The 14560-nt window shown below is 45.4% G+C and overlaps 1 protein-coding gene across 2 annotated transcripts in view; it reads right to left on the reverse strand.

The window, feature by feature from the left end:
* Window positions 1–14560, reverse strand: part of LOC311253190 (uncharacterized protein) — a 181360-nt gene that overhangs the window by 76852 nt on the left and 89948 nt on the right. The gene's annotated exons all lie outside the window — the stretch shown is intronic.

Genomic DNA, 14560 nt, shown 5'->3' on the forward strand with positions numbered 1-14560 from the left:
AATGCACCAATAATAATAGTTAAAGGGGCACGAGAAGACATTTAAACTCAGAATTTTAGTATTTACAGTTTTAATCAGAGGAAAATAAGGTGGCAGGGTCCGCCACATGTGAACAGTATAAATTGTGTTGTCCTCTAAGGTCAGTTTGTTTATTCAGAAGACAGTTTGTTTATTTGCTTTATTTACGCAGAAAAAAAGAATTTCTCTTCTGATTAAAATAAAAAAGTGCGCCTTTAAAATAAACTTAGGCATTAATTAATTTCTTTTATTATTCTTATTTTAATTTAACATTTTTATTGACTTTTCTATTTGTTTTACCATTCTGTTTATTCATGTTTTTATTTCAATTGATTTTTTTTGTTATTATCCTGCAAAATGCAGAAGGGAGATGAATAAATAAATAAATGAATTTAAAAAACGAATTATTAAACACATAAAATACAGGAATTCATACAAAGGTAAATAAATACAGAAGCAAGTTTCACACTTTGTGAATTAATTAACGCCTACATTTATGTTCAGTATCATTTTTGGTGCATTTAACAGGATATTAATTCATTTATTGTGCCACTTATTAATTTTGCCGCTATCGGTCCTCCATATAGTTTACAGTATAGGTACTTTGTACAACACTGGGTAATGCTGTATATGTTAACGACTAACAGACTTTTGATTCATTCCCACTTTTCTATATGAATAACAAGCAGGATCCTTGCAGTGATGGAGGAGAAACACAGAAGGAGGCAAAGCACCGAAGCAGCAAGGTTAAAACTATAATTGTTTTTCCTTTTAAAGCTAATTTTGCTCCTGTACGAGGAAAATAAAAGGAGCTGAAAAATACCCAGATGGTCTGAGAGGAGCCGAGCAGCGTTTCCGGTCCCTCGGCGTGCCTCGACACATCTCCAGTGTGCCCGCCGGAGCCCACTTCCTATTTATCTCCCGTCTCGCTGAGCCGCAGCTAGCTAGCACACGGCTGGCGTGACCTCGGCTGGGCGCACATTAATTTCAGCTCGCCGTTTCTATGGCATCGATTAATAAAAAGTGACGAGGTTTTCAGCAAACCAACACGCGCTGATAAATGAGGGCCCGCGCCTAATTGCTTGGTAAATTAAGAGCTCACAATAGTGACGACGATGTGTGCTGCTTTTAATATTTAAAAACTCATTAGGTGTGGGGGCGACGTCGCGCTTAGTTGGGCAGGCGGCCTTGTATGATCACCTTTAGGTGCTATTAAAGGCGATCATGTGAAATGTCAGGGTGCGTTTCAGGTCTGATCTGGTCAGAGCTGCTTTCAGGAGGAAAGCTGCTGCAAGGAGTAAAGCTGCAGGCTGATGCTTTCACACACACACACACACACACACACACACACACACACGCACATATATAACCTCCATGAGATTAAAATCCCCTTTTTCAAGAGTAAAAATGGCCAAGAGGGCAACAAATACAACACAAACATACACATGAAACTGTAACACACAGTGAGTGAACACAATATCCAGCTAAGATACAAAAAGGGTTAGGGGGTTATCAGGTTGTGTTAACAAGCTTTTAAAGTTGACTTAAAGGAACAGTTCATCCAAAAATGAAGATTCAGTCATTATCTACGCACACACATGCTGATGGGAAGAGGTGAAGTTTCATCGTCCATAAACGATTCGGGAGCTTCAGAGTTGCAGCATTCAACAGAAGTAGATGGGGACTTGTTTAAAAATGTAAAAAAACAACCAAAGAAAATAAAAAAAAACATAAAATGGCTCGTCTACAGAAGCCCAGAGATCCCAAATTGGTTTGAAAAGACGACGTTTACGCTTTTTCATTCATAAAGAACAGTGTAATCCGAAAATGCTGAAAAAACAACAACAAAAAAACAAAAAAACAATTCTTACAAAGAAACACAAGTTTAGGTTTAGATAGCTGTCGCAAACCTGCTAGCATCACTTGTTGGAGCGCTTCTCTAGTGCAGTCGTATAAAAAGCGAGTCATGTGTTCGTTGGAAGGGTCATTTTGTGAACTTTACCTCCAGAGATCAGGGTTCATGTCAAGAGTGATCTGTGTTTAAGCTACATAACATGAGTAACTTAGCATAGCCTACGTGATGTGAGTTAGTTACAATGCTAAATGTAGATTTTTTTAACACAATGTACGATCTTTTCCTGAACCTAACCGATCATTTGACATTGTTAACAACAGTCCAACAGTTTGTCAGCAAGCTTTTATTTTGAAAGTCTAACCAGACGTAGCATATTCACGTTTGTAGACGTCGTTGAAGCTGAAGGCCTCTTATCAAGCTGAGGGATAATATGCACAATCACACTCTCACTAAAATACACACCAATATATAAACAGACACTCCTCACACACACGTGCAGCTCACACAGTACAATATGACACACAAGTTGGAATCACACACATGTACACAAACAAAACATCAGGCCTCACACACTCTCACACAGACACACACAGTCCTCTGTCTGCATGTACAATATGAAATCCTCATGCAATATGTGGAATTACACACTTCCCCTCTCCACACACACACACAGACGCACACACAAATAAACACACTCAACACACAACCCAAATGTCATGCAGCATTTGGAAATGTGGAGAGCAGAGACGAGCGAGCAACCGGCAAATATTGAAAGTACTTATTTCTTTTCCGCACGCGAACGGGACGTAATCCCCCCCAAATATATTTAGTCGTGTTATGGATTTGTTGTCGCTTAATTTGCATGACAACACGCTACCTTTCAGCGCGGCGGCGGCGGCGGCGGCAATTGCGGCGCCGATATCATCTTTATTATTATTGAGCCATAATGTGGCGCTACGCAGAGGGGGGGAAATTGAGCAAGTTAAGCCTGGAGTAGGAGCAGACACTTGGCTTATGGTGATGGATCGCTTTCAGTAATTTCTCTTTATTATGATTGGCAAAGATCAATATTTTAACAGTTCGGTTACGGCCTTCAGTACAGTGCTTAATATGTATTATTCACGACCTTTATCAGCGTGGAGGGAGGCAGATATATGGAGGGAGGGCTGACATTTTTCAGACTGAGGCAGGGAGAGGGCTCGCTCTATCTGGGACATGAATGGGACTGTGTAATGCACACAAATGAAAACGGGCTGCATGTGCGTGTGCATGTGTGGGTTTGTGAGAGGGGCTGCAGGAACACATCCACAGGCCGGGAGACGTGTGGTTAAAAGACTGGATCACACAAATTATAACAAAAAACAGTTTCTGACCTCCAGCGAGCATTTCAGTCTAGTTTTATTTGTCTACGATGTCGGTGAAAAGGGATTTTCCTTAACAGTTGTGACATGAGAGCAACAAAACTTCATGTTCAACAGATGTAAACATGAATAAATGTGTAATAAATGGCTGTGTGATGCATTTTTTGTACACCTCTATGCGTATTAATACTTAATTGAGGGGAACTAATCAGGTGAAGGGCCGGTCTGAATTGGCCACGTGCAATTTATTACATTATAGGCCTTCGCAGGAAAACAATAGCAATTTGTATCGCCGATAGAAGCGCCATTGAAAGCAATCAGGGAATAATTAAATAAAATCTTTGATAGTTTCACGTGTAAGCATTAAAAGCAAACTAATGGAAAGCACATAACGAATATGCCCCGGCTCGTATCCCTTGATGGTGGAGTATTTTCTAATTTCTAAATTGGGTAAACTGTCCCTTTAAAGTCCATATTCTCAGATAACGTGAGGGAAAACATCTCTAACGGAGGTAAATTGGTCCTCCTGTTAATCCTCACTGGGCAGGTAATTAGGCAGCTGCATGAGACATACCTGCAACATAGATGAACACACGTCGCTATGATAACGTTATGCTATCTTGTACTCAATTCATATTCTGGGTCAATCCCACCAAAACAGAGGGAGCAGGGTTCAGGAGCACGTTCACGGAGGGGGGGGAGCGGGCCCGCATCAGATAAAACGCGTCACACTCGCTGCCGTTTGAGAAGCGTCTGGGATTAAGAGCGGTGACATATTCATATCTGACCGGACTTAAAGCTGCCGCCACACGGGAGAGTCTGTCGCTATCAAAGCTGCACGAAATCAGCCGGCGAGGGAAGGAGAAGGGAGGGAGATAGGGATAAAGAGATACAGGGGTACAGTCAGAGCAGCAGAGAGGATTTCTTACAAAGCTCCCCTAACCATCTCTCAAAAAGAAGAATCCTTTGTACCCCTCATCCACGCCCGACGCCCTCCCTCACCTCAACCCTCCCTCTCCCCCCCCTTCTCTCCCCTATTTAAGTCCCAGTGTGGAACGAATGGGGAGCGAGCCCTGGAAAAGTTTGTCTCGGGGAAGGCCGGGTCGCTGTGTAGCTGATTATATCAGTTTCAGCGGCGGACTGGTAATAGGCTCCTCTTCGAGCAGCCGCTAACCCCGGCTCTCCCCTGGCAGCCGCCGAGAGTGGAATTAATCAGGCCTACTGGGAGCCTCCTCCATCCCCTCTCCGCAGGCGAGCCACTCCGCAGTCATTTACCAGCCAATCCCACTGTCAACCCACTGTCATTTAGGCCCTTTTCATTACGCCTCCCCCCCCGTTTTGCACACACACCTAACTCTTTCCCTCTCGCGTTGGATCTGAAAAAAATGGCAAAAATGGAAATGGGTGACAGATTAGCCTAATGCTGGGTACCTTTTATAGACGGCCTATTATGATCACTACCCGCTTTTTATCAAAAACACCGAGCAGGGCGCTGCGAATCTGCAAAAAAACACTGACCTAATAAGAAATGTTTCCGTATTGCTTCCATACCTCTGCACTCCTGTAATTAGGAGCTTGTTAATGAGCACGGCGTAGGCCGTTGTCCTAAATGTGACATTAGAAGGCCAACTTCGTTCATCGCCTATAAAAACCCGGGGCCATAACCACCAATTACCGTGGCTAGGTGTCCCTGGGGTGCAGGGCCCTCGTATCAGGCTGGCCTCGCCTGCTAAGCCTGCTTAAGTGACCTATTTTGGGGCTGGGAGGCAGTCTGTAAAACACCTCTAAGGTTAGATTATCCCGTGATGAAATACAAGGCTTCCCCGCCACAAATTACCCACGGATGAAGCGCCACCAGGCCATTCCTACGCCCTGCTGATGGTCTGTCTTTCTCTCTCTCTCTCTCTCTCTCTCTGTCAACAAGGCAGAAAAATATTCATGAGTAAACAAAAGGAGTGATTTGAAAAATGGCTGCAGGAAAGAAGAGATTAATAAAAAGCATGAATAGTGCATTATGGAAGAGCTGAGGAGCCTCGGCATCTCATTGGGGTTAGGAGAGAGATTGCATTTGGGGTTTATTAAGAGTGCTGCTCTCGGTCGGAGTCGAGGACCCCTAAAGAGGAAGCGATTGCTTGGGCTGTCTGAGTGACAGTAAGCAAGGGACTGAGAAGGGTCAGGGGTAGGGTAAGGATTAGAGTCCAAGAGTTCAGAGAGAGGTTTCAGCAACTGTCACATTTTTGCAGGAAGCTGAGCGTTGCTTTTCCAGGAGTTTGACACGTGTCTCAGTGTCCTTACTTTCTCACAGGTAGAGCAGAAAACTTCTGCCTGGGAACCTTCTTCGGATACAGTCAGACAACTCCAAAACATTTCAAACCGGTCCCGTCTTTGCCCGGGCTGCGATGACAGCAAAATGAGGCTGCGCTGCTTCGAGCCAGACAAGAAGCAGACTCTGTGACCGTAGTCAGCGCAGAGCCGGACCCTCCTCGGAGACCAGACCAATTAAGATAAGAGGCAGTTAACAGGAAGTGCTTGTTTGACATCCTGTCACGTTAACGAGGACAACCGTAATTGGACTCGTGTATTTAACGGTAGGCGTAAAATGCTGTTAGTTGTCAGCGCTGAGATTTCTGTGCTCCCTGAAAATGAGGAATTCCTTTTGATTTCTGTAAACATAAGGGGGGTATTTTTGCTGCCTGCGTGGAAATGTCAAGACTTTTAAGACCTGTTTGCACAGAAAAATGAGGCACTAAGGACTGTAATAATCAAAGACTTAGTAATTCAAGGTTGCTCATGCAGTTTTCCCTTCTCTTCTGCCTGCAGTGGCATTCAAGGGACCATCTCTAAAGATTAAAAGAATAATGCTGTTCCTTTTTTAAGACAAATGCTGACGCTTTGGGATGGCGACTGACCCAACCTACAATCCCAAGGCGGACATTTAAAGATCTGACGGTTTCTTTCGGTCGACCCTGACCCTAAAATGCCAACAAAATCCCTGCATTGATACCCTAAAAACTGATTCTTCGGTTGTGAAACCTTTTCGCTGCTTGTCTGCAAACTTCAACAGCAACCAAGCTCGCAAACACGGAGCCTTTAAGTCCAGCGTAACACTAGGCAGGTGCGGGGCTCACGGGGAGCCGCCGTATATGTCGGAGTTCCTGTTTGTTTGGGCTTGGCCCCTCTTTCAAGCCCCGGGAGGAAGTGAGCTGGCCGGGGTTCTGCTCGGGATCAAACCTGGGCCTCGAGCTGGAAAAGAAAGAAAAAAAATGGCCGGTGTTTATTGTAGCTGTGGCTGCCTGGAAGTGACTGGCAGTAAGCACGCACGGGTTTGTCAAAATGAACAGAGGCCAGGGGCATAAAACAGACAACCTCTTCATACAAGGGAGATGACTGGGACCACACTTGCTGCACCGAGGGAATTACACAAACACGGTATCCATGTCTGCGCTTTAGAGACGGTTATGAATTCCCCTACATATATCCAGAATCTATTAAAAATCCCATTCGGGGTTGACTTGGAATTAATTCTCCTGTATAAACTCATGTCAACGTTTGAATGTGCATGAATGAGATAATGACACAGCTTGTGTAAACACCGGCGCTAAATATTTGAAAATGCAAGTCACTCATCAGCTGAATTATAGTGCTGAATTGTGTTTCTCTGCTGGCTTTGCGATAACCAGGACATTCTTTAACCTGAGCACCTCCAATTAGAGGATTGGAGAAAAGGGGGGGATGGGAAGGCGGAGGACGGGTGGGGGGGAAGCTGAACGCTATTGCTTTGACCCGCCCGCTTTACTCGGAGGCGCACTCGAGAGGCAGAGATGTGGCGGCAGGATATCGCAGAGGAAAAACAGGCTCAGCCTCAGATGGCCAGGGGCTGCCTGTGCCTCTCTATCAATGCAAAACAGACTACTTCCTTGGGCAAAGAGGACATTTCACTTTTTATAAGCCTCCCCTTCTTTCTTTTTTTTTTTCTGGGCTTACAATAATTTTGAAAGCAGAGGGGAGGCAGGGAGGAGAGCAAGACACAGAGGAAAGACACAGACATGGGCGGAAAAGAAAGGGAAAGAAGGGCCAGATGAAAAGCATCTTTAGGATGCCGGAAACATCTGGTTTCATATTCGAAGTCCCCCGAAAGGAAATTGCAAATAGACAAAACTCTTATGTTTTGATTTATTTTATTATTTGATGGCCGGGTGATGCCAGCCGCTCAGCAGAGGGCCCCTGCTCGTAAATACAGGAGCCGAAGCTACGTGACGGAGCATTAGGGATGTCTCCTTACTGTCCCCGGACTGATTGATACCACCTCTAATAACATCCACAACCGCTGCGTTCTGTTCTAAATTACACAAAACTGAAGGGCTGTTGTTAATTGGATGAACGGACGCAGGAGAGGAGAGGGAGGGAGCTTCAGAGGAGAGAGAGGAGGATGACGGGAGAAGGAAAGGAGATAAAGATTGGGGAAGAGACAGATACAGATGTTGGGTTGGGGTTCGTTCAGGTCTCGGTGGTTTATTCGACCCTCTTCTTTCGCTTGTTTAAGTCGTTCCAGGTTTAAAAAAAAAGGCTCCTTTCTCTTTAAAAATTAAGACATTAGGAGCTGAAGTTTGGAGGTTTCATGTTTAGTCAGCTGACGAAATGGCTCTGGCCACAAGCGATTTCCATTTCCAACGACCATGATACATAACACATGAGTAGGAAGTTGGTTTGTTCTTATCTTTTCTGTGTTCTGGGATGAGTATTTGGAAAATATGTGAGAGCAAAATTGGAAGAACCACCGTGCTCCCTTTTCATAATTACAAACTTCTGGGCTTTTACCGAATTTTGGGTGCACCGAAATGTTGCTTTGATTGCCTCATCCCCCTAAAATACAGCAGCAACAAGCCGGCGCTGTCCAGCTGATCGACTGCAGTCGGAAAACCAGCACCAGCGGCAAGGAAGGATCACGTGGTGGTGATATTTTGACCCTCACAGCTATCCATTGTGGAGGTACATTATGTTCGCTGCCAAAAACCTCTGCTGGAGCTCCTAATATAGTGTTGAGGCGGAGGATAACCTATGAACTGGCCTCCAACCAAGAACACAAGTAGGTGGATTTTTGTCCGAAGAGCACTCAGGTCAAAATCCAAGAGTTATCCACGCAATGCATGAGACGAAGCTTTCTTTTCTCCAAAAAAAACAAACAAAAAAAAACTCTATATGCTGCAACTTATTTTGGCAGACAGAAAAAATAAGGCAGCACACATCATGAAAATTCATCAGTTTAAGAATAGCGCACTGAACAGAAAGCTGTCAAGATGAAGATAGTCTGTGAAAACAACACAGATGTGACGACTTGTGCAAAAAAGGTAAACGTCTCATAACGTAAAACAAAAAACCTTGTTTGCCCTTTTCCTTCCAAACTGACTCGTATAAAACATTTACTAAATTATTGTTGAGTTTTGGCAACCGAAAGCACTCGAGGTGAAGGTTAAAGAAAAAACAAAGTCATGTTTTAAAAGAAACCAGTTGTTTGGAGATATCACGAACCGGATCGTCCAGGAATATAAGGGAATATAAGGGATCACTGAGAGGACTCCAACCCTTATTCTTCAGGTCATCGTGCATTATGAAACGCCCGGTTTGGTGGAAAAGGTGCATTTATTTTGCGTTGTCCCAGTCTTACCAACCAGTCAGCAATCACACAGTGGTGGCAGAGGCGACCATGCGAGGCGCCACCTGCTCATCAGGAGTGGTAACCATTCATACGCACTCACACGCCGGTGGAAGGAGCAGATTGGGGCTCAGTATCTCGCCCAAGAACACTTTGACATGTAAATTGTCGGATGACCGCTTTACCTCCTGAGGCACAGCCGCCCCTCAAAGATTGAGTTCGAGTAGGAGATTTGAGGAGTGTGAAAATCAACCAAACTGAATGCCTCTGGAAGATTTTTTGGACTGACATGTTCCCCCACCACCATCTTCAAAACACCAAATGAGGGGATATATTTTGGGACAAGGGTGCTCATCCCTGTAGTAGAGTTTTAGAGACTTGGAGAATCAACGCCAAGGAGAATCGAAGCTGTTCTGACAGCCTGTAGCAGCCTAATACCTTAAAAATACCACTTTTACATTCAAGGAAAAACCCTTTTACACCCACTAACATCTGGCTTTTGTCTTCAACGGGAAAAGGTACAATCGGCTAGGGACTAGAGTAGAAGATATACAAAAGTAACCAGTAACACAGTCACTGGCCTCCATGATGCATCCAGTGCGTTCATGACATCGAACAGACAGAAAAGCAAACTCGTCTACTGCCGCTGGGAAAGGAGTGGATTGCTTGTCTTAAGCCGCAGATCTGCCCTGATTTTGGTGTAAAAATAAAGCTCTTACTTTCCTTTACTATCCATCCGTGTGATGTTCAAAAGATCACTAATGCTGTTGTTTTCTGGTGAGTACACCCCGGATGACAAGCACTTACTCTTACGTGCAGACCAAGCATGACTGGACTGATTTTATCACGCCCAAACAACATCCCTAAGCACATCCGTCATTTCATAATGTCAACCAGGAGCAGGACCTGTCTGACATCTGACAGACATTAGTTTATCCACCACATCTGCTGTTCAGAACTTGCATTCAACTTCTATGTAATTGTTTGTTCAGTTGTCAGTCCGGTTTGTAACGCCATCGCCTAAAAGACGAACTTGTGCTACTGGTGTCGTATTCAATCAGCTGAGCTACACGACCCCCCAGTGATCGATGCTGGGTGACTGGTTTTATTCTCAGTACATGCATCTCCTGCATGGTTGACAAAACCGAAACTCTTTGTGATACTCCCGTGCTTCAAACCGTAAAGAATGAGTCTTCGTGCAAATGCTTCCTGAGCCAACAGATGGGAGGAGGTGAGCTGCGGTCGTCCTCCAGGCCATTCTCGCCTGCCTTCCCGCTCTGGAAAGGAAAGATTTACAGCGGCAGCCTTGGAAAAAAGCAGCCCGCAACATCTGGATACGCGTGACACCGAGGCATGGTTGGCGGTGACAGTGGCTAATTTAAAGGTAGTAAAAGTGTTAGCAGCGACCTGAGGAAGAGTGATGGACAGCTGGATTTCCCTGGCTGACCAGGGTGTGAAGACATTGTGGAGCAGGGAAATAAGGGCCCGCAACAGGCTGGAGGTCTCACCGGGCCAGACTATTCCCCCCAGCTTTCAGATTCATTAGCCTCGGAGAACGAGCCGGGAGGAGAAAAAAGGAGAGAGTGAGAGGGGGAGATGAGACAAAGGAAAAGATGAAACAAGACAGGCAGTGAAAGGGAGAGGAGAGTGATTGAGAGAGAGAGGGAGAGGATCAATCAGGAGGCACAACAATAATGGGGGGGTGACACCCCAATCACAGAGAAAATCTCACTGTAATTCTGTTTGCTTGCCTCACAATGTGAGCGTAATTGCCACGATCATTTACGGGCGACGACAAATCTAGCCCCGGATTATTGTTTTCCTCTGACTGATATGAACTATTCCATTTGTCCCGGCGTCTACGGAGCGCCGTGTGTTTTCCTGCACACCGCCGCGTCTCCCTCTGCCTCGCTGGAATTCATTATCGCATGACCCCTTTAGAGGAGTCAAAAGACAGCTTGTCGCAGCGACCGGTCTTCGTCACAAATCCGTGAATCTAGGATAACACACCAAAAAAAAAAAAAGAAAAATCCCATTTTTTGGCGTACCTGTCCTGAGAGCATGCATATGCATGAGCCCATATGGATGGTGGGAGGAGAGGTAGGCGACTCAATCCCTGCAGTCGAAAACTAAATAGCGAGCTTGACCCATTTTATCTCAGAAATCCATCCACGGTAAAGAGACGAGTTGTTTTTTTAGCCACAAGTGTGTGTGTGTGTGTGTGTGTGTGTGTTTTGGACCCTCCCAAAACACACACTCGTTTGTTTCAGCCAAGAAGGGTAATGAGACGGCCCGCTTCGGCAATAAGTTTAATGTCACAAAGAGAGGTCTTTTTTTGTGGGTGTTTTTTTTCATTCCGGGAGTTAATTGCTGAAGAGAATTAATTAAAAAATGTTGACTTGAGAATTGTACATTGATTACTGTAAATATTCTCCAGAGTTTTGCTCTACTAATTGAGGAGCATTCTGCCTGGTGCATCTTATTACGTGGGCTACTGTATTTGCTGCAGCACATCCTTGCCAGCATTGATTTTTTTTTCTTTTTTTCGTGGGTTTGCTTTTGCTTTGATGAAGTGTATTACACTCAGATCGCCAAAATATCTCAAGTTGCAATTAATTGCATGAAAGTGATGTACTAGATGGGCAGATATGTCCGCGTACAGTTGGTGTACTTTGGAAATAGTGTCACAACTTTCGAGGAAGGACCTTTTATTATCCAGTTTCGATGTGACAGTGCTCCTTTGGACAATGAAGAAACAGTTTTCCAGCCAAGTTTGGTGTGGAAGAGCTTCACCTCGCTGCAGAGCGTTGCCTTTAACCAAGTCAAACTGAAATGCCAACAGCAAACCAGACCTTAAGATCAGTGGCCAACGCTCTCGATGCAGCCAGGTTCAAGAAAGTCCCAGAAAGTCTCCTGAGAAGAGAAGAGGCTGCGATAGCTGCAGGTTGATAGCTATATTTTGGAATGAGATGTCCAGGGTTAGGGTTTGGGGTTGCGGTGTCATCTTTTAGCCAAGTAGTGCAAGTAAAGACAGAGGGAAAGACTTACTGGCTCGACTTCTGTCAGTTGCCACATTAGTTCCACTCGCATCAAGCCTCCCTCTGAACCCGTAATCAGACTGATGCACAGTTTAACCCTTCAACTGCATCCCAGCGCGCTCCTGTCCATGTTAGCCTCGTAACATCTCACGCACGAGGAGGGAGACGGGAAGATAGACAGGCAGACAGGTGGAAGACTGAGGCCTTGTAATGAAACATGACTGGTGAAGGGTGAACAGTCAGGGAAAGGTGCAACAGCTAGCACCCCACCACCACCACCACCACCACCTCCACTACAGAGCCAGAGAGACATGAAAGGGGAGCAGAGAAAGAGAGAGAGGGGGAGAAACTGGAGGAAAGGAAGGAGCTGCATATGTTGACTTGAAATAAAAGGAGGGGGGGGGGAAAGTAGCACACCTCCTACCTGGGAGGAAGAAGAGACAGATGGAGGGAGAGTAGGAGAGGAAGTGGGTTGAAAGGTAAGAAAGAGGCAGAACCGGTGAGAAAGACTGTCCGAGGAGTCCGAAATGGAAAACATACCTGAAACCCAGGAGTGTAGAGGACCAGGGGGGAAGATACTAGATGAATAGCCATGGATGCGGCCCACATAACAAAATTACAGTCCACAAATGGCCCAGAGCAGGTGGCCAGAACTCATGACATAGGCCTGGGTTATGAGCTGGAATAGGACCCTAATTCATTAGTGTATTTGGACCAAGGGTAAGCGAATGCCGATGTACAGGGTCTGAGGCGATTTGAGGGTTGCAAAATGATGAAAATGCGTCCCATTTGTTCACCTTTCACCCTTCTCCATCCCCCTCAAGGTCACTAATAAGCCTGACCGCTGTCAAGGTCCTGACCCAGACGCCATCTTATCAAGACCTGGACCTACAACTTCTTGTTGAGAATTAGAAAATTTGACAAGTGTTTCTGTTTAAACCAGTGCAGCTTTTCTAGCCTTTACAGCACTAACAGCCCTGGAAACTTGGCCCTGACCAACTGCAAGCATTTTAAATCACTCAGCAATTAACAAATGGCCTGCTGCTGAGACCTGATCCAAAATGCTTGGACTCAACAGATCAAGGTAGACTTGCAATCAACACTGGCAGCACAGTGATGTTCCACCAATTAATGAGCAGAAAGGGTCGAAGACAGCAGCAATACACGCACCAAAAAGATCAATGTAAAGTCCACCTGATATACTTTTGTTCTCTTGCTATGATTACGATCAAAATTTGTGGAAAGACTGTTTGGATTCACTTGGGTAAGACACACGCAATAAAACAGGACCCAGAAGTATTTGTTGGAGCTCGTAGCCCGGCTCACGTCTCGAGTTAGGAACCAAGAGGATGTGTCAACCCTTCAAAGGTCCAATTTGAAGACAGTTGATTGTTGGGTCTCACTACCGACCCAAATCGTTAGTATTTGACGAGTTCGGAACGAGACTCAACCATCAACTATCGTACAAATTGGACCTTTAAACATTAAGCAGAGATTAAAATTAATAACAAGGTGAGTGTTATAATCAATAAAAAATACATTGGGATGATTTCAAGATGTGAGTGTAAAACTTTGGGGCATGACTTGAATTTCCTCTTCCTTTTCCAATGTGATACACTGCAACTTCCCTCTACCTCTGCACCCTCCCTCCCCTTTTTCCTTTCTTGATTTTTTTCCACCTTCTCTTTCCTACCTCACCTCACCCCTCCCTCCCTTCATCCCTCCCTCCCTCCTCATCCGACTTGGGAGCGTATCTACCTACCCAGGCAGCAGTGCTGGAGGGGTCCCCCAGGGCTGGAGTCCTTTTGCTCCCGGCTGTTTGATGTTGAGCCGGTGCGGATGAACCTCAGCCCCCGCCCAGAGTTCGCTCCCCATCATCAAACACCCCGGCTGGGTGCCGGGCCAAGGCTGTGGCCCTAATCAAACGCGGTGCCTCCACGGACCCCCTCGTACACTCCAAATGGGAGAAAAAGACTAATTATCGAAGCAACCTTCAGAATCACTCAGCGGCATCTAACATTGACACAAACTCCTGCCTCTTACCATTTAGGTTAGGTGTGTGTTTGTGTGCCGACGCTGGAGGAGAGCGATTGAGGGAAAGGAACTAAAAGATACAAGCAAAGATGTTGTCATTTAGTTTGGATGCTTATCTGTGTTTTAGGTCCAAAAAATGTAAAACATGTCAATGTATAGATTTCATGTTATGGGAAGCTGGATGTTGTTGTTAAGAAAGAGGGTGGAAAAAAATGGCAAGAAGAAGAGGACGGCAGCGAGACAGAGAGAGAGAGAGAGGCTGAGCCCGTCCTTGGAGAGAAGGCGAGCGCTCGATTTTCTGTTTGCTGCCATTTGTCTTGTGCTGCTAAGAGAGATCAACAGTCCTCGGCACACAGATCAATATTCTCTTAACCCGCACCTAATCTGGCGAGAGTTTCCTCCAATTTCACCTTCCCGGCCGCCTCCTCCCTCGCCCCGCTCCACTTTTTATTTTCCCTCTCCTCTCGTTTTCAGCCATTTTTCACGCTCCCGGTCCGAGCATGTGACATAGAAGGGAATGATGTTTCCTGACGCGAACAGAGAGAGTGTGTGTGTGTGTGTGTGTGTGTGTGTGTGTGTGTGTGTGTGTGCAGGCAGGGAG

This window comes from Pagrus pagrus, assembly GCF_965226575.1.
Source record: "Pagrus pagrus genome assembly, chromosome: 24".
Lineage (NCBI taxonomy): Eukaryota > Metazoa > Chordata > Actinopteri > Spariformes > Sparidae > Pagrus > Pagrus pagrus.